At 33.4% G+C, this 25,435-nt stretch overlaps 1 pseudogene; it reads left to right on the forward strand.

Moving 5' to 3' along the window:
• The first annotated feature begins 17,771 nt into the window (after positions 1-17,771).
• LOC144250675 (uncharacterized) lies at positions 17,772-18,564 on the forward strand (annotated as a pseudogene).
• The last annotated feature ends 6,871 nt before the right edge of the window (positions 18,565-25,435 follow it).

Consider the following 25,435-nt stretch of genomic DNA (forward strand, 5'->3'; position numbering starts at 1 on the left):
CTTTTACTTTTTATACAGTCAGTTTGTATTTCTTTTCCTCTTTTGCAAGAAGCTTAAATTTCTCCTCTACCATAAGGGCATGAATATATTTTTTCTTCAAATATTTAGCATGAACTAAGAGTATAATTTTTTTCTCAGTTATTTCAATAACATTTAAGGAGTGAATAATCCATCCTTTAACACCTTTTTGTTATGAAATTTTTCAAATATGCAGAGAATTTAAAAAATTAGTATGGTGTTGGTTATAGACTGGATGTTTATATATTCCCAAAATTCATATTCTTAAGTATAAGCTCTAATGTCATGAGACTCAGAAATGAGGTTATTTAGAGATGATTAATGCTCTGACAAAAGTGTTTCCTTCTTCCTTTTCCTATATTGAGTACACAGGGAGATAAAGAACATCTAAGAACCAGGAACTAGGTTTTTACTAGACACTGAGTTTGCTGATGACATGACCTTGCCTTCCCAGCCTCCAGAATTGTGAGAAATAAATACCCCTGTCATTTCCCCTAAACTGGAAGTTAGATATAAAGGTATTATTTGAATCAGAGTAAATATTTTAGTAAGAAAATCATAAGTGATTGTTATGGGTTAGATATTGTTTGAGTGTCCCCTAAAGGTTTATGTGTAAGGAAGCTTAGACCCCAAGGTGATAGCATTGGTATGATCCTGTGGAACCTTTGAGAGGTGGGTCTTAAGGTACTGAAAGGGCCTTAAGCTATTTGAATTCCTACCCTCAGAATAGATTGAGGCAGTTGTGGTGTGCAATTACTTGGTAATTCTCCAAAGAGGGATGTTATGAAGGTCTTAACCTGGCCTTATGCAGTACTATGCTTCCTGTATCAAGTTCCTACATGAACTCCTGCTACTGCCATCCACAGTGACATTAATGCAGCTGAATAGGTCCTCACCAGAATTGATCCAAAGCAAATACAATGCTCTTGAACCTCTAAAACTGTGAACTCCGTAAACTAAAAAATAACACTTTTCAAGTTAACCAGTTTCAGATATTTTGTTATAGTGTTAAGAAAGTTGACTAACACAATGATACTATGTACTGCATGTTGTTTCTGATCAGGATGTCTGCAAATTTAGATTTTGCTGCTACTCATGATACTGTTATTACTTGATTGAATTGCTGGCTTCTAGTTCTAACAATTTCCTATTGTAATTGCTAACATACCATTCCCTTAGTTTACCTTCCTAAACTCTAGAGAATAGCTATTATCTTATATTTGATATACAGTCAGCTCTTCATAGCCATGGGTTCCATAGATATGGATTGAACCAATTGTGGACTGAAAATACAAAAATTATGTATCCATACTGAATATGAACAGATTTTTTCTTGACACCTTTCACTAAAGCTACAATATAGTAACTATTTACATAGCCTTTACATTTTCTTAGATAGTATAAGTAATCTATAGATGTATTATACAAAAGATGTGCAGAGATCATAAGCAAGTATTATGTCATTTTGTATAAAGTAGTTGAGCATCCAAAGAGTGTGATATCTTCAGGGGTCTTAGAACAATTCTCCTATTAATACTGAGGGACTGTATATTATTAATATTTTTCCTGTAATATTTGCTATATATTTGTCTTGCTAAACAATATTTAATATTGTACACATTTTAATGTATAGCATTGAAAATTTTACATAAAATTTACTACTATTTATTTTTCTTCTGTAACATGCTTTTTATTTTTCTTAATCTTCCATTTTTATTTAATAGCTTCACTGAGATATAATTCATATTTTCTAAAATTTACCCATTTAAAGTGTAAGTGTACAGTCCCGTGGCTTTTAGTTTGTTCAGAGTGCACTGAAACCATCACCACAATCAATTTTTGAGCACATTTATGAACCAAACATAGATTCACTCACTATTCTCCCCCACCCCACATCTTATTCAATTCCCCCAAACTACTAGATATAAAGACAAACATGTAATTTGTCTGTTTTCCTGTTTTCAACATTTGAAATTTTCCCCCCTTTATAACTGGAATAATATGTTGTTTGACAAATATTTCGTCTTTCAGCCCTCTAACTTAACCACAGAAGCCTTTGGTAACTACAATACTACTCTTAACTTCTATAATATGAGCATTTTTAGATTTCACATAAGAGTGATACCCTGTGGAATTTGTCTTTCTGTGCTTGGCTTATTTCACTTAAGAAAATGTTTACCGGTTCATTTATACATTGTTGTTAAAGACAAATTTTCATTTTTTAATGAATTAATAATTTCCATTATTTTTATATTCCATATTTTCTTCATCCATTCATCCTTTGATGGATATAAGTTGATTCCTTACTTTAACTACTGTAAATAATGCTTCAAAAACATGAAAGTGCAGATATATCTTTAATATATTTATTCTATTTATTTATTTTGTTATATACCCAGTAGTGGGATTGGTGGGTTATATGATAGTTTTAGCATTTCGTGGTACTTTCATATCATTTTCTATAATGCATTATTGATTTACATTCACATCAACTATAGGTAAGGATTTCTTTTCTCCACAACCTTGCAACCTTTGTTATCTTTGGTCATTTTCAACAATAGCCACTCTAATAGATTTGAGGTGACATCTCGCTATGGTTTGGATTTGAGCTCTCTGATTATTAGTGATGTTGACATATTTATCAGATCATTGTGAACCAGTTTTTTATCTTCTTTTGAAATTTATCATTGTCTTTGCTCTCAGAGATATATCCAAAAGAAAAATGTGGGGGGTATTTCTGTTTAAGTCTTGTTACTACTTAGTATATAACTAAACATTTGCTACTCAGCATGCAAGTGTAAGAAGAAAGATAGTTTATTTTCCAAAGACCACACATATACATGATGATTTTCTTATTCTTTCTGTTTAAATATTTTAGTTGTAGATGGACGCAATAACCATTTCTTCTGTACACTAAGAACCATACAATGTTTATGAAAAATTGAAGAAGTAACAAATAAATGGGAAATTTTTTTGTTCATGTATGGAAGGATTAATATTGTTAAACTTCCCCCAGTACCCACACTAAAGATTCATTGCAATTCATGTCAAATAGCAATGAAATTTTTCAGAAAAAGAGAAAATTATAAATTTGGTTGAAACTATAAAATATCTCAAATAGCCAAAGTAGTGTTTATCAGAAAGAACAGAAGCATCTCTGACTTCAGAATCTACTATATAACTCTAATAATACAAAACAGCACAATGCAGGCATAAAAACAACATATAAACTAATAGAACAGAACACACATCTAAGAAATGTGTCTATACTGTTATGGTCAATTAATTTTCAACAAAGATGCCAAGAACATACAAGGGGGAAAGGAAAGTCTCATCTCTTTACAGAAAACTTTATGTCTACATGCAGAAGAATTAAATTAGAATCACATTTTACATCATATACAAAAATCAATTCAAAATATATTAAATAGTTACATATATGATAAAAACTACTAGAAGAAAGCACGGAGGAAAACTCTCTGACATTGTTCTTAACAGTGATATCTTGGACATTCTGTGATTAAGGAGTCCACAGGAAGGTTTTCTGAGTCCACCATTTTGGTCTCTTATGGAGGTGAAGTCAAAGCATCCTCATGGGCTGGGGTCTCATTCAAAATCTTGACTGGGAAAACATCTGCTTCCAAGCTCACTTATATGATTGCTGTCAAGGTTAGTTCCTGATAGCTTTGTTACCTCACTGGTTGTAAGTAGAAAGTTATCTTTACTTCTTTTTCAGTGTAGATCTCTCTATGAGGCAGCTCACATGAGAAACAAGCTTCATCAAACTGGACAAGCAAAAGAGAGCTACAGAGAGCATAAGAATGAAGTCCTAGTTTTGTTGTTATTCTTGTTTTTTGTTTCTTTTTTAGGCTAATCTTGAAAGTAACATCCAATAACTTTTACTTTATTTTACTTATTAAATGAAAGTCATTTGATCTAGCATACATTCAAAAGGGAAGGAACTACAAAAAGACATCAATATTAGGAATCTGGAATTACGGCATGTCCGCTTAAAAGCTATCTTCCATTATGTTCCATGGTAAACAAACGAATTTGTTATTTAAAATCTGTATTCCAAAGTTTTCACTAATAAATATCTATATTTATCTGGGTGCCTTGGAACATGATTATAACCCCAGCTAGTGGGGAGGATGAGGCAGGGAGATTACAATTTTGAGGCCAGCTTTGTCAACTTAGAACCTGTTTCAACATAAATAATAAAAATGACTGGAGATGTAGCTCAGTGGTAAAAGGCTTGCATAGCGTGTATGAGGCCATATATTTCATCACCAGAACCATACACACACACACACACAAAAAAAAAAAAAACTATATTTAGAAAGGATAGCTGAAGATTTTATACATTAAAAGGGAATAGTACCAGGGAAAAGGGGCAGATAAGGCTAACATTTATATGGTTAAAATCTACATAAGGAAATAAAATACAAATCAGAAATTTACAAAAATTAGAAAAAAATCATTAGCAAAAGTATAAGAAACACCTAAATTATGTGAATATGAATAGTCAAAGCCAGCATTATAAATGGAACACAATCAAGAGTAATCAATGCATACTGAATGAGGGAAATAAAGAATTGTGTCCTTGACAAGCCTAGTGGGAAAATGAATGACAGATGCTAAACTAAGAAAGCTTGATCTTGATAGGAAAAAAATCACTTAAATTAGATGAACTGAAAAAAATGTAGGTAATCATTGATTATAACTTTGAATATAATTAGCTACTTAAGAAACTGTTATAGTCTCACTCTTAAGCTTGTTTGCAAACATACATCTTCAAGAGTCAAAATAATAATAGAAGATTATCTTCTGTACAGATTATATATTACTTTAATGACCTTCAGTCTTGTATCTGAAAATAATTTTATAAAATTAATAGTAGTATAAAATGAAATTTTAAAATAATACATCTATTTTAAGCACAATATTATGTATTGATTAAAATTATAGACTTTCATTATTTTGCATACATAAGAAAAGCCAAATAGCTTCAGACACATCAGGGAAAATTTTTAAGTATATCAGGAAAACCAGAGTTTTATGCCTCAGTAAATGAGGTAAGTTAAATGAGATGAGTTAAAAATACATTATTGATTTAGTGTTTTTAATATGTGTGCCTCTATGAACAAAATATGTGATGGTGATATGGTTGGCCTAGACTATACAGAGAAATAACTATTGATTTTAGTAATGTTGGGGAGAGAGAGGGAAACTAAATTCTAAATACCTGGAAGAAAGCCCTATTTTATGTATCAAGGATTATCAACATTTGATGGGAGGGATAGAGTGATTCTGTTTTTTTTTTTTTTTTTCTTTTTCTCTTCCACTTCCAAATCTTTGTGTGAGGATGGGTGTATTTTGGACTAGGTATAAACTCCTTGTGGGAAGGAATCTTTGGCTTTCCAGGAAAGCCAAAAGGCTTCTCCTTTTCTGGGGAAAAAGCAGGAAAGGAAGGATATGGTAAAGGCAGTCTAGAGCTGGCTTTGGTTTGGAGGAGATTTCAGAATAGATGGCAATAGATGATCATTAAGTTTCTTGCCTGGTCCATATCAGTTTGTAAAAATAGGAAAGCAGATTGGTATGTACATAGAATATACATAAATGCCAGAAAAACTCTACCCTTTACTCTTGATGCTTCCTATCTTTATTCAGTTATTAAATCAGGGAAGACTTTCCTGATTAAGCTAAATTCTAACATGTTATCATAATATGTTATACCTCCTAATTTTAGCGCCTTTTTCTTTTCTTTTTTGCTAATTTGCATGCTAGCAATTAATTCATTAATTAATTTATCATCCTCACTAACCTGCTGCAAGCTCCATGAGGTTAGGAGTCTTGCCTTTATAAATCTTTCTCTCTTTTCTTCCTCTTCCCTTTCTCCCACCCTATATCCCTTTATATCTAGTATGCTTGGTTAATATCAGATAATTAATGATTTTTTGAATTATGAATGCTAATGAGACCCATTCGGTACCCTTCTATTACATCTCTAGAAATTAACAGGGGCAGCAATCAAAAGGAATTATGTAGAGATAAACAAACAGCTGGAACACCTACAATAATCATCTGGGTTAAGTGAGTACATAATCTTCTTATATATAGTACTGTTATTATCAGTTATCAGCAATTTGTCAGCCTGATGAATTTTAATCACTATTTCTTTCAAAGATTAGTTCAATGTTTCTGTGTTTTTCCTTTTTTGGAGATACAAAATAGATAGCATATGCATTTCAGTTGAAATGCAAATCTTATTCTCATCCCCCTCAGTCGAAGACTACTTGTTGTCAAGTACAAAATAACTATATTTTAAAGCTCCATCCAGGTATAAATATATCTGATAACAAAAAAAAGGTATTTTTCACAAAGTGTGGATGGGTCCAGATATAGGGATTTTGTGCACACATCTGGATAGATATGTGGCTGATATAGTCTTGCCATAAGTCAAAAAATGCATGAGAAAAAAATTAGGCCCCTTGAGAATTCCTAGGATCCTTCTTCTTTGATATCAAATAATTTTTTTTCTGTGGTAAGCCTTTCTAATTTATTTCCTATCCAGGAGAAACTCACCTTTAAGTTGATCTTCCCAATTATTTTGCAAATAGATTATTTTTTTTGCCCCACACTAAAAGGACAAACCATCCTCTATCATCTTTGTGATCATCAGGGATTTTTTTTTAAAGAAACCTTTGCTGATAAAACAAGATTGCAAAAAAAAAAAATTCTTCTGTGGGGAAATAAAAGGAGGGAGGAGAGGTTTTGAACTTCTATGTGAAGAACTAAATCAATATACTGTCAAATAAAAACAGGGGCATCTTTCCTCCTGCAAACTATTGGATAGAAAACAATGTAATATTTGCTTCTTTGCCCTCTTAATTTTTTTTAATTTAAGAAAAAATCATGTATTGGGTATTTAAAATAAGTATTTAGTTAAATAACTTTATCCACATTACTATTTTCATAAGAAGAATATATTTATTTTAAAATTAATTCAGGTTTTATCCTTTTAATTTTGCTCTTTATTAAGATGAGTATCTAGAATCAGCTACATAAAATTCTAGAATCATAACAACATAAAATTATTGTGATTCAGTTAGGTTATTTTATTTGAATTTATAAGTACTCAAATGATATATGTTTTCATTTTTGCCTAACCAGGTAATGTTTTATATGTAAACATTGGCTCTACAAAACAAAAGGAAAAAAAAACAGAAAAAAATATTTCTACTAGATTAAAAGAGATTTACTTTTTATGGGTAATGTTTACCTTTTTATTAAATAAAACAAAAGTCCAAAACCAATTGTTTGGTTTTGCTTTGTCCCATAGTTCCTATTACATGGAGCCTCTCTGTCACTCACATAGTTCTACAGACCTTTTACTTGGCATATGTTCCCATATAGATTAACTGTTTCTCATTGGAGCTTCACAGAGCCAAACTGATATATTTGCCTTGTCCATTCTAATAAGGTAGTCAAAGATGTAAAGAATTAAAGAGAAGAAACAAAGGAGAGTAAGTGGTAACATATTTGGTACAGCTCCAAATCCCTTTAATTTTCTTTAAATCAGCAATCTGACTATCAAATGCACAGCTTAAAAAGTTTCTTGTAAACTGCAGAGCATTTAATTATACTTAACACAATATACTCATTATTCAAAAATGTTTTTGTGTTCCCAGATACTCCATTGCTAAATGTCAGTGAAGAAGGTTCATTTAGAAACATGGGAATGTCAGATATCAGAATGAGGCTCTGGAGGTGCACAAAAAATGAATTAGTATTTGACCTCTTCCTTGAGACTAACTTTCAGCTCACTATATTTAAACTATTTTTTGTGTCTGACTCTTGGATACTGCTGTGACTGGAAAGAGACCTAGGTAAACCACTCAGTTATTTTACTTGATTTTAAGAAACTCATGTAACCACATTTCTTTATCTAAAGGGGACTTAGAGATCAAATTAAAGGTATATGATCTATTTTTAGGAAATAAAGTTAGTGTCCAAATAATTTGTAATATATGTGATTTTTATGACCTATATTTTCATTTTAAATATTCTATCTTGAGAAATAGAGAATGAATGATTTTATTACCAGTAACATTTTTTGTAATTTACATAAAATCCATCCAATGAACTCATAATAAACATCACATACCAGTTTGCTTGGGTATTGTTTTCAGTCACTACCAGCTACAGAGGACATTTTTGCAATTCCTCTCTTCTTCTGGTTTGATAATAAAAATGTTCTCATGTAGAGAACTATGCAATTAATTCTTTCCATAATTAATTAATTTAAGGGGCAGTTTTTACTGGGTCCCTACTATTAGTGGTAGTAGACTTTAATATATACTCTATTGTAGGAATTGTGAGTCCCATTTTGCACATAGATAAACAAGGCTTTGATAATTTTAAGGTCATGGCATTACTTGTGTAGTTAGAATTTGAAACTAGGTTTGTCTTAACAGCCAGAATAGTTCTTGCTATGCCTTAGTATTTTCATAAAAACTTTAGTATAGTTCTGTATACAGAAAAATGAACTAGCTTACGTTATAAATAACATTGTTGTAATGTATTGGACAATGATGGATTTCAGGAAAGGCAGAAAGAAAATAAATGAGAGTGGATTGAAGGCAAAGAGAGAGGGAAGGGAGAAGAAAAATGCATGTGGACAATTAACACTAAATGCTATTTCAGGGGCACCTAAGTTAGCTGGTAAACTGATTTGCCAATATACCTTCAAGTGCTAAAATTCTGTGATGTATTTCATTTCTCCAAGCCCTAGAACAACAGATGAATTAAATTTGTAACAGAGAACTCACCTCAGCTATCCATTTTGCATTTCAAAGAGACATTTAGAAATGGAATAGGAGTGTATAGGATTGGGAAAACATACCTAAAAGTCATAAATGTGTTTCACCTAAAGCATCAGTGAACCATCACTAACTCTCTAACTGAGAATTTAAGTTCTCACCCTTGGAGAATCCTCTACTGGAATGAACATTTCTTGAAGATGGTGATAGGGTTACACTGATTATCTGAATTGCTAATGGAAATAATGGAGTTAGTTGAACAGAATCTTTTAAAACAATTCCCTCTAGAGTTCTTCTTCAGGTAAAAATAAAGTGGCTTACAAACACAGTGTTAGCCAACCTCTTTTGGAAAACAAGCCACATATTTTTAAAATCATAAGTGAACATACAGCCAGCACACAATCCTCCCCTGAATCAAGTTCAAGTACAACTATTTTGAAACCAAAACTAGGAGACTAGGTGTGAGGATGCTCATGCAAAAGTGGAGCATTTCCAAGTGAGCAGGTTCGGTGAGCCTCACAGAAATGTAATGAAATAGTACTTGGGACATTAATAAGAAGGCTGAAAGTGAACTAAACTTAAAATGGCAAACATGAATTTTTTGTTAAAGTAGAAAAATAAACTTCCATTGTTAACAAAGTATAGCAGGATGAAGACAAAAGTGCCTTCCTTGTAGCTTTATGCAACAAATCAGTTTTACCTTCCATGATACGCACATTACCTAGAGCAATGATTTTCAAACTGCTTTCTATTAGAATTATCTAGGAATAATTATTCACACAGGAGTTTATAACAGAATATTCTGGAGATATCTTGGAAAATAGGGCAAAGATACTAAAACCATTAAATTTAGGTTAGCCTTTTTACTGCCATGACCAAAAGACCTGAAAAGAATAATTTTAGAGAAGGAAAAGTTTATCATGGTTTCACAATCATAGTTCATAAATAGTCTATTCCATTCCTCAAGGCAGAACATCATGGCAGAAACTTGTGGTGGAGGAAAGCAGCTGAGAGCATGGCACAAGGAGAGAGAGAGAGAGAGAGAGAGAGAGAGAGAGAGAGAGAGAGAGAGAGCGCTCTCTGTTCAATAAGGACAAAATCTATACCCGAAAGTAATGTCCCAATCATTTAATCTCTAAACTTTCTTGCATTGTTTCACATATGAGCTTTTGGAGGACATCACAGCAGTGCATTAATATTTTTGAAAAGTATGCTGGATAACTCTTTGCTAGGCACTCTGAATAATATACTCTGGAAATACAGCCTTATAGAGATTAAAAAAACTTTAAAAGTCTTTTCAACTTTCCTGTTACTTTTTGTTTGTTTTTAAGATAATGACTCTCTCAATCAGCAAAGCAGAAATACGAAAGAAAACTATTTCAAACAACAAACATATTTCATTTCCAGAAGTTATTTTCATCAATTTCATCTCTGGTAGTTTCTTCTTTAAAAAAGTCTAAATTTGGTTAACTTCAGCTGATATACAAATATAGAGCCATATTGGGCAACATAATTATCACTGAACTTCTAGCATCAAGGTCATTTCACAGGTTCAACTCTGCCTCTGGGATCAAATAATGCTATAATATAGAAAGAAAAGTTTTTACTCAACTTTCACTCAGTCTACAAGCAACTTTTATGAGTGTGCTGAATCATTAGTTTGTATACTTATGGTAGATTACTGGAAAGCTCAGTGGAAGACAGCAATCTGTTTCAATATGAGAGGCAAATTAGCTGTAGTGAACTCACTGAGAGATAGTATATAGCTTTTTTTTTTTGGTACCAGGGATTGAACTCAGGGGTACTCAACCACTGAGCCACATCCCCAGCCCTACTTTGTAATTTTTATTTATTTTTTTTAGAGACAGGGTCTCACTGAGTTGTTTAGCAACTCGCCATTGCAGAGGCTAGCTTTGAAATCGTGATTCTCGTGTCTCAGCCTCCCAAGCCACTATGTAGCTTTTAAATACTACACTTTCTTAGAATAATTATTGCTATGTTCTATTTATGTCTTCTAAGTCAATTTTATCATCCATTTCCATATTCTCAAACCATATATCTATATCTATATGTATCTATATAATATATAATAAATATATCATATAACAAAACTGGGTCAATCCAGGGAAAACGTGAATTGAACAGTGTCCATAGCATTAACTTTTTAAAATTCAGTTTATCCATAGTATTGGTAAGAAAGTACTTAGCAGGAATTTTGTCCTGTGAAAATTGAAGCTGTCTTTATTCATCAATATGATGCTTTTTCCTGAGGATGTATGAAATGTCTTTCTAGCTCAGTTTTACTAGATATACTCAAGGCTTTCCATGAAATGGTGTAATGGTTGAATTGCATTTAGGGGTCGTATTGCATAAAAATACATATTTTTAAAAACAAGAAACACACCAAATATGGCAAGATATATGCATTATAAAAAGTGTGTTGAAACTTAGAGTAAGAGGACAACAGAGTCATATGTAGCATCACATGATTACTCCAAGGCATATATTTATTGTGCAGAATGCCAAGTGGAATTAATTGTTCATTCTATTTAAAGTTTCTATTCCCAAAGCCTGGCTTGGAAATAAGGAACTACAGAATTATATTTGCCCAAGTTAAGTGTGTAAAAGATACAACTTCACTATAGATAGGAGATTATTAATGCAGGAACTCTTAGATTAATGAAACATTATCTAGTTGAAATTGTACAAAATATATATTTAGATATGTATTCTTTGACAGTAGGGGTGAGAACAAGTTGACAGGGTACAGATATAGGAAATAATGGATAATTGAAATCTGAAAATTCTCATGAAGAGTTTTCTAGTAGAATATTGTGCCGCAGTCTGGCTGGGCACAAAATCACGAGCCACTCAAGCAGGAAAAACTTTATTTCCAAAACTCCCGCGAATGCCATGCACGCGGCTTTCTCCCAGGACACACTACCCCAACCGGAAATACCTCCTCCGGAATTCCCTCCTACTGCACTTCCCCAACCAATGGGAACTCTCTTGGAGTCCCGGGAGAGCTCCAAAGTAGCAGGCCAAGGCGGACAGCAGGGGTCTAATCTCCAATTGAATGCACATCTTAACATAACCATTATCATCTCAATGGCTTGCTGGTGTCACCTTTCAACCAAAAATGCTATGTGTCATTCCTACTTGGCTATGGCTCTCAGCATCTCCCCCTTCTGTTTAATTAAACACCAAGCATGTCTGGCTGGGCACAAATCACAAGCCACTGATGCAGGAACAAACTTTATTTCTGAACTCCACCAGCACACTCCACACACGCTCCCCAGGAATTCTTCCAAATGCTGCGGCCCCTCCAGGAACCAGCAGCCGGAAATATCCCTCCTCCGGCACTTCCCCAACCAATGGGAACTCTCCGGGAATCCCCACGAGAGCTCAACTGGAACTCAACGAGAGCTCCGCGAGAACTTGCTGGCGTCACCTCTCAACCACTACTTCTGGCAAAAATGCCATGCATCATCCCAACTCGGCTGTGGTCCTCAACAATATTGCCAATCTGCAGCTTCCTAAGGTAAATAAAATAATTTAATGATGATAGCAATAAGGAAATTCAGAATATATTTGGATATATAAATACATATACTGGATGTGTTAACACATTGTATACATCCACAATAATGGGGTTCTAATTAGAATAAAATATATTTCATGCTTGTATAATTATATCAAAATGTATTCTACTGCCATGTACAACTAAAGTGAACCAATAATTTAAAATAATAAGTCACAAGGATATTAAAAAAAAAAGATATAAGAATTTTCAAGTGGAATTTTCTCTGGGATCCAAAGATTGTTCAACATAATGACAATCAATCAATATGGTGCACTACATTAAAAATGAAGGATAATATCATATTATAACAATTGATGTTGAAGAAAAACATGATAAAAAGTCAAGACCTTTTAATATAAAAATAGTGACCTACTATTAAAAAGAATAAAATTTCCTCAACATAATGAATGCCATATATGAAAAGCTCACATTAAAACTCATAACTGTGAAAACATAAAAGCATTTCTTCAAGGATGAAGAACAAGGCAAATGATGCCTAATTGTTTCACTCTGTTCAATGTAGTACTGAATGTGCTACTTAGATAAATTAGACAAGGTAAACAACATCAGGTCAAATAAGAAAAGAAGAAATAAAGTTTTCTCTATTTTCAGAAGATATATTTTGATGTATAGAAAAAAAAACTAAAGATTAAATAAAATCAGAATAAACAAAATCAGTGAGGTTGCAGGATACAAAGTTAATATAAAATAATCAGCAATATTTCCATGCATGCACAACACTCTGAAGAGGAAAATAAAAAAAAACAATTCTATTTATAATTATATAAAATGGAATAAAATAATTAGGAATAAACTTAAGAAGATGAAAGTCTTGTACCAAGAAAACTATAAAACATTAATGAAAGAACTTAAAGAAGTTACAAATACATGAAAAGTCATTTCATGTATATGAATTGAAAAGTTTATTATTAAAATATTTATGTTACTCAAAGCATTTTCAGGACCTTTCATTACAAAACTAAGGAAAATCTTGAAGATTCATATGGAACCAGCAAAGAGTATGAACAGTCAAAGTAATCTTATGTAATATCCAAAATCAAATAAAAAATGTTTATTAAAAACTTAAGTACAAGACCTGCAACTGGAAAACTTTCTGAAGAAAATGTTTTGACATTAATGTTTGCAATGTTTTTTTTTAATATATATAAACCCCAAACCACAGGCAAAAAAAAAGGAAAGTGGAACTGAATCAAACTAACAAAGTTTTGCACATCAGAAAAACAATCAACAAAATGAAAGTCCAACTATAAAAAGTAGAAAATTAGTAAAATGCACAACAAAGAATTTAAAATGATACAGTTGAAAATATCACATAACAATAAAAGGCATAATTAAGAAACAATGTAGAAGATATACAGAAAATAAACAGAAAGTGTCAAGCATCTTTAAAATAATTACATTAAATACAAATAGATCAAATACTTCCATGAAAAGATTAAAATAGGGATAGTGGATTTCTAATGACTATCCAATTATATTCTATATCCAAGAGACCAGGGCATGCTCTTTTGGTCCCTCTCATTCTCAAACCTTCAGTCTTGGAATAAATTAAAACACCAGATTTTCTGTTTCTCCAGCTGGCAGATGAAAAATGAAAACACACACACACACACACACACACACACATATTTCTGTACAATTAAGAATGCTGCCTATTACATATTTGGATGCTATACTTCTATAGGAAAAGAATTTTAATTATGACTTTTCCAAATTGGTTACAGGGTTTGTGTAATTGGTTGTCTAATATGACTAGATTCAAACATGCTAATACATCTATTTTCAGTAATAAAGAGAGAATGGACAGTCCACCATATTAATTGAGATATGTAAAATAACTGCATACCATTGACAGTTTGCAAAAGTTTACTTCACATAAACAATTGATTATTATTGACTACTAATCAACAGTTTATGAGAAGCAAGAAGCTAAGCAAATCAATTTGTAATAGTTTTAAACTTTTTTTTTTTTTTTTTTGGAAACTAAGAAACAAACACATTGACTGGTTGCTGCTAATATCACTGAATGAAATGATACAAAAATACAAAAATAGGATTAGCTCAGGCATTTGAATTTACAGATTGATCAATGCCATATCCTAAGAGCTTACCTGGAGGGGAACCTTATTTTTTGAAGGTGCAGAGCTGAATTTGAAATTGCTAAACATCAAATACAGAGATTAATCTTATGGGGAATGACTGCATTACAAGATAAGTTGAACTCATGGTTTCATAGGGTATCTACTATTGAGAACACTATAAATGGGAATAAATGGGATCCAATAACTTGGGATGGCAATTTGTGGGAAGACTGTTGTTGAACATTGAGATATTGAGTCCATAAATTTTGATGAGTCTTCCTTCCTGGAAAAAAAAAAAAAGATCTTCCCAGTCCCAGAGCATGTGGCCTTCTCACTGCCAATATAAAAGGCTTCATTATCTCTGTAAGAAGTGGTGGCTGCTTCAACTCCAAGAGATGTGGCTTCCCCACACTACATGATAACAGCACTCCCACTCAGAGTGTTCTATTTACCTCCATCTCAAGGGGATAAACAAGTATTGCCTGAATAAACTGTAATGGAATTGCTTGTGACAGTTGTCATGCAAAACAGTGATGATTCTCCTCATCATGCTCCCTCACTTCTCTTTGCTTCTAGAATTATAACTGAACTCAAGTTCCATTGGGCCTCTAAATGGGAGGTACAAAGTATGACCTATGAGAAAGTATGCTACACTTCAAAAGAATGACATTTGTTTACTAGTTAAAATAAGCAGAAATTTAGGGAACGTTTGTGGAACAAACAATAGAGGAGTGAGATAAATGGTGGAAAATGTAGTTAGATCATGATGATTTATTAAAATGGGCCACTAAGTAGAAATACAACATTTAAATGCAGCTCACACTAAGGGTTCTAACAGTTTGGTTCTTTGGCTGAAACATAGACTAAAATTTGTCCAATCATTAGCAAGTAAGGATTGCCTGTCCTCCCTTAGCCTAATTTAATGTAGAAAAAGGGATTAAAAGACTTAGGGAGCCTGGTATTTTAGATTGAATTTATCATGTCTTACTCACCTAAAGGGAAAAGGTCTAGAAGATATTCTTTTCACTATACTTTGAGAGAGAAAAATTTGTGGAGGGGTAGGGACCCAAATATTTGCAGAGTCCCATGACTTCCCTTCTTTGTTGACCAGACCTTACAGAAAGAAGTAAAGCCACTGAATTGGGAAGCTTAAATGCATGTGAGTAGCTGAATTCCAGGGTGTCAGAGGTCAAGTGACAGTTCTCAATCACCAAAGACAAAGTGATGTAGGTATGATAATAGACAGAAGAGGCCAAAAATGAAGGTAAATAATCTGACCTGGGCAGACTTATAGCATTGGCTATTTAAGCATTATCTTCTTGGAATTGAAAGAGATAGGAAGCTCACTAAATTCCTACTTGATCTATATAAGCAGAAGACGTTTAGGTCAAGTAAGCACGTATCTAACTTAAAACAGCAAGTTCTGGTCCCTCAAACAATTCTCAGACTTGAGCCAGTTTATGGACCCAGAACAACTTGAAAGGATAGGTCAGTTCCACTGGAGGAATAACTCTGGTATAATAGTGAAAATGTATACTTTGAATCTTTCTCTCAGTCTTTTCCAAAGGGACATGTGGCCTTCTACCAGGGTAACTGTGCATTAGGAAAAAGGAAATAATCAGAAATTTTGGAGATTAATGGACACTGACTCTAATTGACATGACATTAGGAGACCCAAAACATCAGAGTAGAGACTTATGGAGGTTGGATAATCCATATAATAGTGAGTTAATTGGTCCTTGAACCCATTCTGTGTTTACTTCCCCAGTTTTAGAATGCATAACTAGAATAGGCATACTAGCAGCCGGCAGAAACCCCACTTTCACTCCCTGATCAATGGTGTGAGGTATATTATGATGGAAAATGCCATTAGAACTGACTCAATTTAAGAAAATAGTAAATCAAAAGCAATACCATATCCCAGGAGGTATTGTAGAGATTAGTGCCATAATCAAGGACCTAAAATATGCTGTGATAGTGATCCCCACCACATCCCCATTCAACTTTCCTATTTGGCCTGTGCGAATGACAGATGAATCTTGGAGAAAGACAGTAGATTATCATAAGTTTAACCAAGTTGTGACTCAAATTGCAGCTGTTGGACCAGATGTGTTTTTGTTGCTTGAGCAAATTAACACATCCCCTGGCACCTGGTATACAGCTATTTATCTGGCAAATGTCTGCTCCTCCCCTCCTGTCTATAAGTCCTACCAGAAACAGTTCACTTTCAGCTGGCATGGCAAACAATGCACATTCACTTTCTTACCTCAGGGGCATGTCAATTCTCTAGATCATTGTCATAATTTAGATTTCAAGTTTCTTGCAAATGTTTCCCTTCCACAAGGAATCACACTGGTCGATTATGTTGATGACACTATGCTGATTGGACTTAGTAAGAAGTACCAATTATTCTAAAACACTTGTGTGCCAGAGGTGAGAAATAAACTTGACTATAATTCAAGTGTTTCTACTTCATTTAAATTTCTAGGGTTCCAGTAGTGTGAATCAGGACCAAATATCCCTTCTAAGATGAAAGATAAGTTGTTGAATCTGAATGTGACACCTCTTACAACCAAGAAAAAGACACAATGCCTAGTGGTCCTACTTGGATTTTGGAAGCAATATATCCTCACTTTGGTATAATATTCCAGCCAATAACAAAATAACCTATGAAGCTGCTAGATTTGAGCAGAGTCCAAAATAAAAGTGGTTGTGAAATAGTTCCATGATGCTGTGTAAGCTCCTCTCCCACTGGGACCATATGATCCAATGGATCTAATAGTGCTTGATGTGTGAGTGGATGTTTTTACTAGCCTTCATCAGGCCCTTATAGGTGAAACACAGCAGAGCAGGGCTCTGCCTTCATCCTCCAGAAAAGTATACTCCCATGGTGATACAACTCTTGGTTTACTTCTGGGATTTAGACGGGACTGAACCCTTGACTATGAACCACCATGTTACATTGCAACCTGAGCATCCCCTAATGAATTGCATGCAATGGGATTCACCAAGCCATGAAGCTGACCATGCAGAGCAACATTCAGTTATTAAATGGAAATGATATACACATGAACGGGCATGCTTAGGCACTGAAGTTACAAATAGGTTACTTAAATAACTGGCCCAAATCCCAAGATCTCTACTCCTGTTACTCTGCTCTTTTTCTCCCTGCCTGCCCATGTAGTCCCATGAAGAGTTCCTATGATTAGCTAAAAGAGGAAGAGAAGATATGGCCCTGTTTTACAGATGGTTCTGCATATTAAGCAGGGCAGGCATCATATGAAAGTGCGCAGTTGCAGTAATACAGGTCCTTTCTGGTACATCACTGAAGGGCAAGAATAAAGGCAAATTATTTAGTGTGTACAACCTGCTTGTGTACCTTGCTTGGAATGATAGACTTCATCCATGGTTATACCCTGATACATGGACTGTGGTAATTGTTTTGCTAAATGATCAGGTACTTAGAAGGAAAATGACTAGAAAATTGGTGACAGAATTTGAGGATGAAGTATGTGGAAAGACATCCGGACTAGGCAATAATATAAAGATATGTCCTATGTAAATGCTCACCAAAGGATGACCTCAGCAGAGGAGAATTTTTAATAATCAAATTGATAAGATAACAGGTTCTATGTATAACAGTCAGCCTCTTTCTCCAGCTAACCCAGTTATTGCCAAATGGGCTCACAAAGTGGCTACAGTGGCAGGGATAGAGATTATGTCTGGACTCAACAACATGGACTTATAGTCACCAAGGTTGACATGAATACAGCCACTGCTGTGTGTCCAATCTGCCAATACTGGAGACCAATACTGAGGTTAGCAATATGGGACCATTTCCCAGGGTGATCAGCCAGATACATGGTGGAAGGTTGATTACATTGGATTGCTTCCATCATCGAGGGAAGAGCATTTCATACTTGCTAGAATAGATACTTACTCTGGACATGGATTTTCCTTCTTTGCTTGCAATGCTTCTGGCAAAATTGTCATCTGCAGATTTCCAGATGTTTTATCCACTATTGTTTGCTCTGCTTAAGGAATGCACCTTTCAGAAAAAGGAGTGCAGCATGAATCCATGCTCATGGAAATATCTGGTCTTACCTTGTTGTCCACCATCCTAAAATCTTGCTAAAAAAACAATAAAATGCTCTTTTGAAGACTCAGTTACAATGTCATCTATGTGACAATAGCTTGTAGGAGCTATTTGTGCTCTGAATGAGTATCCAATATTTGATGCTGTTTATTTGATTCACATGTTCAGGAATCAAGGAGAGGAAACAGAAGTGGTACTACTCATTATTGCCCGTAGTGACCCACTAGTAAAATTTTGCTTCCTGTTTCTGTGACTATGTTCCACTGACTTTTATGTTTTAATTCCAGAATTCCAGAAAGATGAATGTTTCTATCAGGATAAAAATCATTGATTTTATTGAAATAAAAGTTAAGGCTTTAACCAGGCAATTTTGAGATCCTTGTTCCTCTAAGTCAATAGGCCAAGAAGGGAGTAAAGGTGTTTACTGGGAGATTGATCCAGAAAATCAAGGGAAAGTTGGACTACTACTCCACAAGGGAAGTAAGAAAGAGGATGCATGCAGTACAGAAGATCTATTAGGGTGTGTGTTATATTTCTATGCTCTCTGATTAAGGTCAATGAAAAACCTGTGGCAATCTAACTTAGGCAGAAATTTAGGAATGAAGATTTTAGTTATCTTGCCAGGTAAAGAACTATGACCAGCTGAAATGCTTGCTGAAGGCAAAGAAAATATAGAATGGGTAGTATAGTTTTAATACCAGCAAAGGCAATAGGACCAGTTATAGAAAAAAGTATGATGCTATAGTTTACACATGTGATGTCCCCCCAGAGTTCCTGTGTTAATGCAAGATTACAGAGCTGTAACTTAATCAGCTCATCCTAGTTGAGTCCTCACCCGTAGGCAGGTGAGGTGTAGCTGGAGGAGGTGATTCACTAGGGACAAGCCCTGAAAGGATTTATCTTCACTGTTTCCTCTCTCCCCTCTCCCTGCTTCCAAGCTGCCATGAGATAAGCAACATTCCTATGCCATGCCCTTCAGCTATGAACAATGGGCCCAAATCAATGGACTTGTCTGACCACGGAATAAACCTCTGAAACCATGAGTCAAAATAAACATCTTTCTCTAAATTGTTCTTGTCAGGTATTTTGGTCACAGTGATGAAAAGCTGACTAATATAGATAGTAATTGCCATAGTATTTCCTCATTTAAATGAATATATTTGTGTGTGTGTATATATATATACACATATGTATATATGATTATATATATATATATATAATCACAACAAATTTATAATTTTCTCTATTGCCTTATATAACATAAGGTGTAGTGACAAGATTTTTCTTTATTATTAATATTTCATCACAATATTTAAGTTATAGGACATCAAGAGAAAACATAACTCAAAGATTTTACATTCTCTCTGTATAAAAATTAGTGAAAATTTAGTTGTATGCAAAAACATTTTATCAGGATAAGTGTGATTATAATCTTGTCATTGTCTTTAGATTTTGAGTTTGGTTTAGGACAGTTTTATGGATATCAAATTGATGAAGGGTTAACTTGTAATGGTAAATTTTAGGTTTTGACTTGGATAAAAGATGTCCAGATAGATGGCAAACATTAATTCTGGGTGTGTCTATGGGTGTTCGAATTGGTGCACTGAGTAAAGATCATCTTCCTCACCAGTGTGGATGGGCATCATCCAATCTGTTGAGGGCTGCAATATAACAAAAACAAAAACAAAAAACAAACAGAGGAATGGTAAATTTTTTCTCTCTGTTTGAGTTGGAAAATTCATCTTCTCTGGCCCTGAGACCTTAGTACCCCGGTCCTCAAGCAATCAGATTCAGATGAACAACTTTTCTGTCACAGAACTTCAGACTTGGGCAAAGTTACACCATTGGCATTTCTGGTTCTCCAACTTGCAGATCATTGAACTTCTCAGCTGCCATTATTATGTGAGCTAACTCCCATAATAAACATTTAAAACAGAGATGGGGAAGCTTTAGATATAGACATATAAATCCCTTAGCTCCATGTCTCTGGAGAACTTTGATTAACACATAGGTAGATAAAAACAATCATAAAATTTTCTGTCTCAGTGTGTCTCTTTCATACCTACACTTACACATACACATGAAATTTTTATAATAACACCTAAATTTTTGGTTTTATGTTCTTTATTATGGAGTGGTAATTTCTATTTTAATTTGGGAGCATGAAAATAATTGCTTTGGAGTAAATCACCCAAACATATCCCATTTCTTTGAATTACAAGAAGTATCTGATGCTTAAGTACCCAGCAAAGGGGCATTATATTGTGAAATGATTCATGTGCTATGAACATTAAATATTCGAAGGACTTCATTTAATACCAGTATATGATGTTTTGCCAACCACTATATTATGATAAGCACATGGACACAGTGTGTTCCTCCTGGGAGATGATTATTCTTTCCTTATTGAACCTTAATCACCTAAGTTTTCTTTTATGGAAAAATGTATAGACAGAGATAAAATTGAGACCCATATGTATTACTGAAAGCTTACTGAGGAAGTACTGTCACCAAACCTGAAATTATTGCTAATCTGCTGAAGAGTTCATGCTTTCTAACCATTGTGTGAAAATTGCACTCTTTTACTTATGTGTAAATAAAATGGAAATAACCGCAAAACTAAGAACTCCTGTGGGTTGTGATATTAGCAGAAGTGCTTATAAAACCAAATGCTTTATAGATTTTTGTTTGACTTTAAAATCAAGTACAACAAAAAAACAATTGTTTTTTATTTTGAAAAGGTTTAGACAAACATGGTGAAGTTTTTCACTGATCCAAAATAAAATGTGCATATAGCAGAACTCCTAAAATTCATTCATTTTCATCTCAATAAAAATTATAATAACACCATTAAATATCCGATGTGAAAATTACATTAGAGGTCATACACTTTACTCATAAAAGTGGTAATCTCAGAATTGGTTTATCAATATCATTCATTGTTTTGCTAGATGTTGCCATATAAAGCTTCATATAATCACACAAATACTCATTTGTTTGTGGTTGAGCCCCAAAAACTTTATTTTAAAATAAGGTTCTTAGCCAGATGTGGTGGCACACACCTGCAATCTCAGCAACTATGAACACTGAGGCAGGAAGATCTCTAAATTCAAAGCCAGCCTCAGCAACTTAGTGAGGCCTTAAGAAAGTGCAGTATCTGAAATAAAAAAAAAAATGTAGTGGTTGCCTTTAGTTGATAGTTAGAGAAGAAAAATGGGCAAACCAAAAGTGATATCAACACAGAATCATTCCAGGGTTGTCAACACTGAGAAAAATGTCTTCTCTTCCATCCTGACCTTGATTTACATAAGATTGAAAACCCTGAGTCCTCACCTCTCTTCTCAAGGGGAATGTGTACATTAGGAAGGTTAATTACTCAATCTCTATTTTTCTTGCACTCTCTCAAAATGTACAGGTGAAGTGTGGATATAAGCACCCAGATTCATTTTTTTTTTTTTTTTTGTACTGGATATTTAACCGAGGGCACTCAAACACTGAGCCACTTCCCCAGACCATTTTTTTTTTTTTTTTGAGACAGGAGTCAACTAATTTTCTTAGAGCCTCACTAAGTTGCTAAGGATGGCTTTGAACTTGGGATCCTACTGCTTCAGCCTCCCAAGTCACTTTAATTGAAATTAAAGGCACACACCACCACACCCAGATTTTCATGGTTCTTCTCTGTTCTACAGAGGGAAACATCTGTCTCTCATCATAATGCAGTGGGAAGAAATATTTGTTGCAAAGTAGAACCAATGTCATTGTTAGTGTAAGTAAGAATAATCTGCTTTGATCCAGAAATTCCATATTAATCAACTGCTTAATATGCATAAAGAAAGATAATAAAATTTTATCAATATTTATCTTACAAAACACACAAAGGTGGATCAGATAAAGTAATGGATATGAGAGGCCTTCAGAAGGAATGTAAAAATCCCAAGAAATAATTTTCTCCTATTTTATTTGGTTGCTGTTCATTAAGAAGTATAGTAGAATGTTATTTATAATTAAAATATGTCTAGGGCTAGGGTTTTGGCTTAATGGTAGAGTGCTTGCCTAGCACATGCAAGGTAATGGGTTCCTTCATCAGTACCACCTAAAATAAGTAAATAAATGAAAGTATCTTATCCAATTACAACTAAAAATATTTAAAAAGATGTCTAGAATAATTTACCTTAACATTTAAAATTTGGTTATGCCTTTCTCATGCCATACTAGGCTCTTGGTGACAGAAATTTTGAAGGCTACCAGAAGACTTCTTATTAATTATAACCTGAGGGAGTTCAAATGGGTACCTAGCTATTGAGGACAATTAGAGCAAGTATTACAGCTGAAACTCTTAATATAGTATTGTCAAAATTTTGAAGTAATGATTATCACCTTAAAAGGGTAGAAAAATTTACTTACAAATCAAAACTTCAAGAGACAACATTAACACTGGCAGCCTGGGATATTTCTTGCTGAGATGTTATATGAAAATAAGACTAACACATAAACACACTAAGAAATTTCTTCTCTAAAATGGGATATGATGTTTTTGATAACTATTTTTTAGATCTCTTAGTCTTTCAATTTTTTCCAAATATTTAGTTAAATATTCACTTTACTTTTAAGTTTAGACACAACAATTATTTACAAAGCTGTAAGAATTTAATAGTTCAGAAGTAATTTACCTCATAAGTGAGGCATTAGCCAAGAGAATTTCTTAATGTATCTGACCTTCCAATAGAAACTATTCTAAAGTTAGAGGACACTCCAAAGATACAGCGTTCATTTCAAGGTGATGACATATACATTAAGTCAACAAGGCAGCTTTGTCCAAATGTCAAAGTTTCAGCACTAAGGCTTTTCTGTGGACATACCATAGAAAATATAGCTATTCAAATAAAACCTTCATTTCCTTTGGCATTATTCTTCACAGTCCATCACACAAGGAGTTCCCAATAATTTGTCTACAGTAACAAGAAGGCAAAGCCAATAGCATTGTTTTTTGCATTTTCTGCATCTTTAGTGTTTTTTTTTTTTTGTTATTCTGTGTATACCCTAGTTCTCTGATGTATTAAAGAAAAAACTCCCATTAGTATATACAACTTGGCTCATATTTCTTGACAACAGACACACAGACTCCTATGCACATACATATATATATATATATATATATATATATATATATAAAAATTCCATATATATGTATATGTATATATGTTATATATATATAAATTCCATATATATGTATATGTTTACATGTTATATAAATGTGTTATATATTTACATATAAATACATATTATACATAATTATATAGTATACATTAATAAGTATTATTTACATATATAACATATATAAATGTATAATATATATAAATATGGCATATGAATGTATAGTATATATAGAGAGTATATAGATATGTGTTTACTTATATAGTGCTCTGTGTCACATTCTATACTAACACTGTATATGAGTTAATTTAATTATTATTATAGATTCATATGATAGTTATCTATATTTTACAGATGAAGGCATTGAGACTCAAAGATATTACTTGCCCAGAAATAAATAGTAAGTATGGGGCCAGGATTTAAACTAGATTTATCTGCCTCCAATGTCCAAGTTATAAAAAAATCTAAAATACATCAAAACATATGGGAAATCATTTATATTTTATATCATGATATCAAAAGAAGTATATTTAAAATTATATATTGAGCAACTTGACTAAGTTAGAGTAGATATAATTTTTACTCTCAGTCTTAATTGACTAGTAGGAAAAGCACTGTATTTAGGTTCAGAGAGATCCAAGCCACTGACTTCTGTTACTTTAGGCAAATTATTTGACATCTCCAAGAAGAGTTAATGTAATTAGACTTTAAAAGTATTTTGGACAAAATAGGTGTACAATGATTTTGAACCATTTGTTGTAGATTTCAATTTTTTTAGCTTTTTCCATAAATATATAGATATCAAACGTCTCTGGTACTAGAGGGTTCTTTGGACTTTACTTATTATTACATAGTAGGAACAATATTAAACCAATATTATCAATTCTGATAATAGGTTTTAAAAATTCTTGAATGCTTTCACTTTCATTCTTGTTATTCTACTGGGCCTCTCTTCTACATGATAAAAATAATAGCTGAGAAGTGGGGTCTATTAAGAAGTGAGTAGGTCATAAGGCTGTGCCCTCATTAATGGATATATTTCATTACTGCATGAATAGGTTAATTACCCTTGAGAATGGGTTATTATAAAAGTGAATGACCAACTCTTGTTATCTCACTCACATGCTCTCTTGCCCTTTGACCTTCTCTGGTGGCATGATGAAACAAAAAGGCCCTAACACATTTCAGCACGTTGATATTATACTCTCAAGCCTTTGGAATCATGAGTCAAACAACGTTCTGTTCATTATAAATTACCCAGTATAGAGCATTTTGTTATAGCAGCATAAAATGGACTAATACATGTCTATGGTATCCTCATCACCTAAGCTGACAGTCACCCAACTCCCCAAAACAGAGCTGCTTATTTGTCTGAGAGTTGTTTGCATAGACATGATTGAATTCAGTATAAATAACTGCTCAGTAAAGGCCAGTGTAAATTTTCAACGTCTAGAAATATAAACTAAATTGATGGTTGAATTAAGCTACTAAAATTTCAAATGACTTTATCTAATAAAAGTAAACATATGCAGTTTCTATCATTCTCCTTTTTAAATAACCAAATTAACTCCTTACTGAATATTCATTTACATGTATAGCACTATACCATTAATTAGGAGAGAGGGGATTGAAAACAAGCATAAGCACATTCCCTCCTCTC

Source organism: Urocitellus parryii, chromosome X (assembly GCF_045843805.1).
Source record: "Urocitellus parryii isolate mUroPar1 chromosome X, mUroPar1.hap1, whole genome shotgun sequence".
Classification (NCBI taxonomy): Eukaryota; Metazoa; Chordata; class Mammalia; order Rodentia; family Sciuridae; genus Urocitellus; species Urocitellus parryii.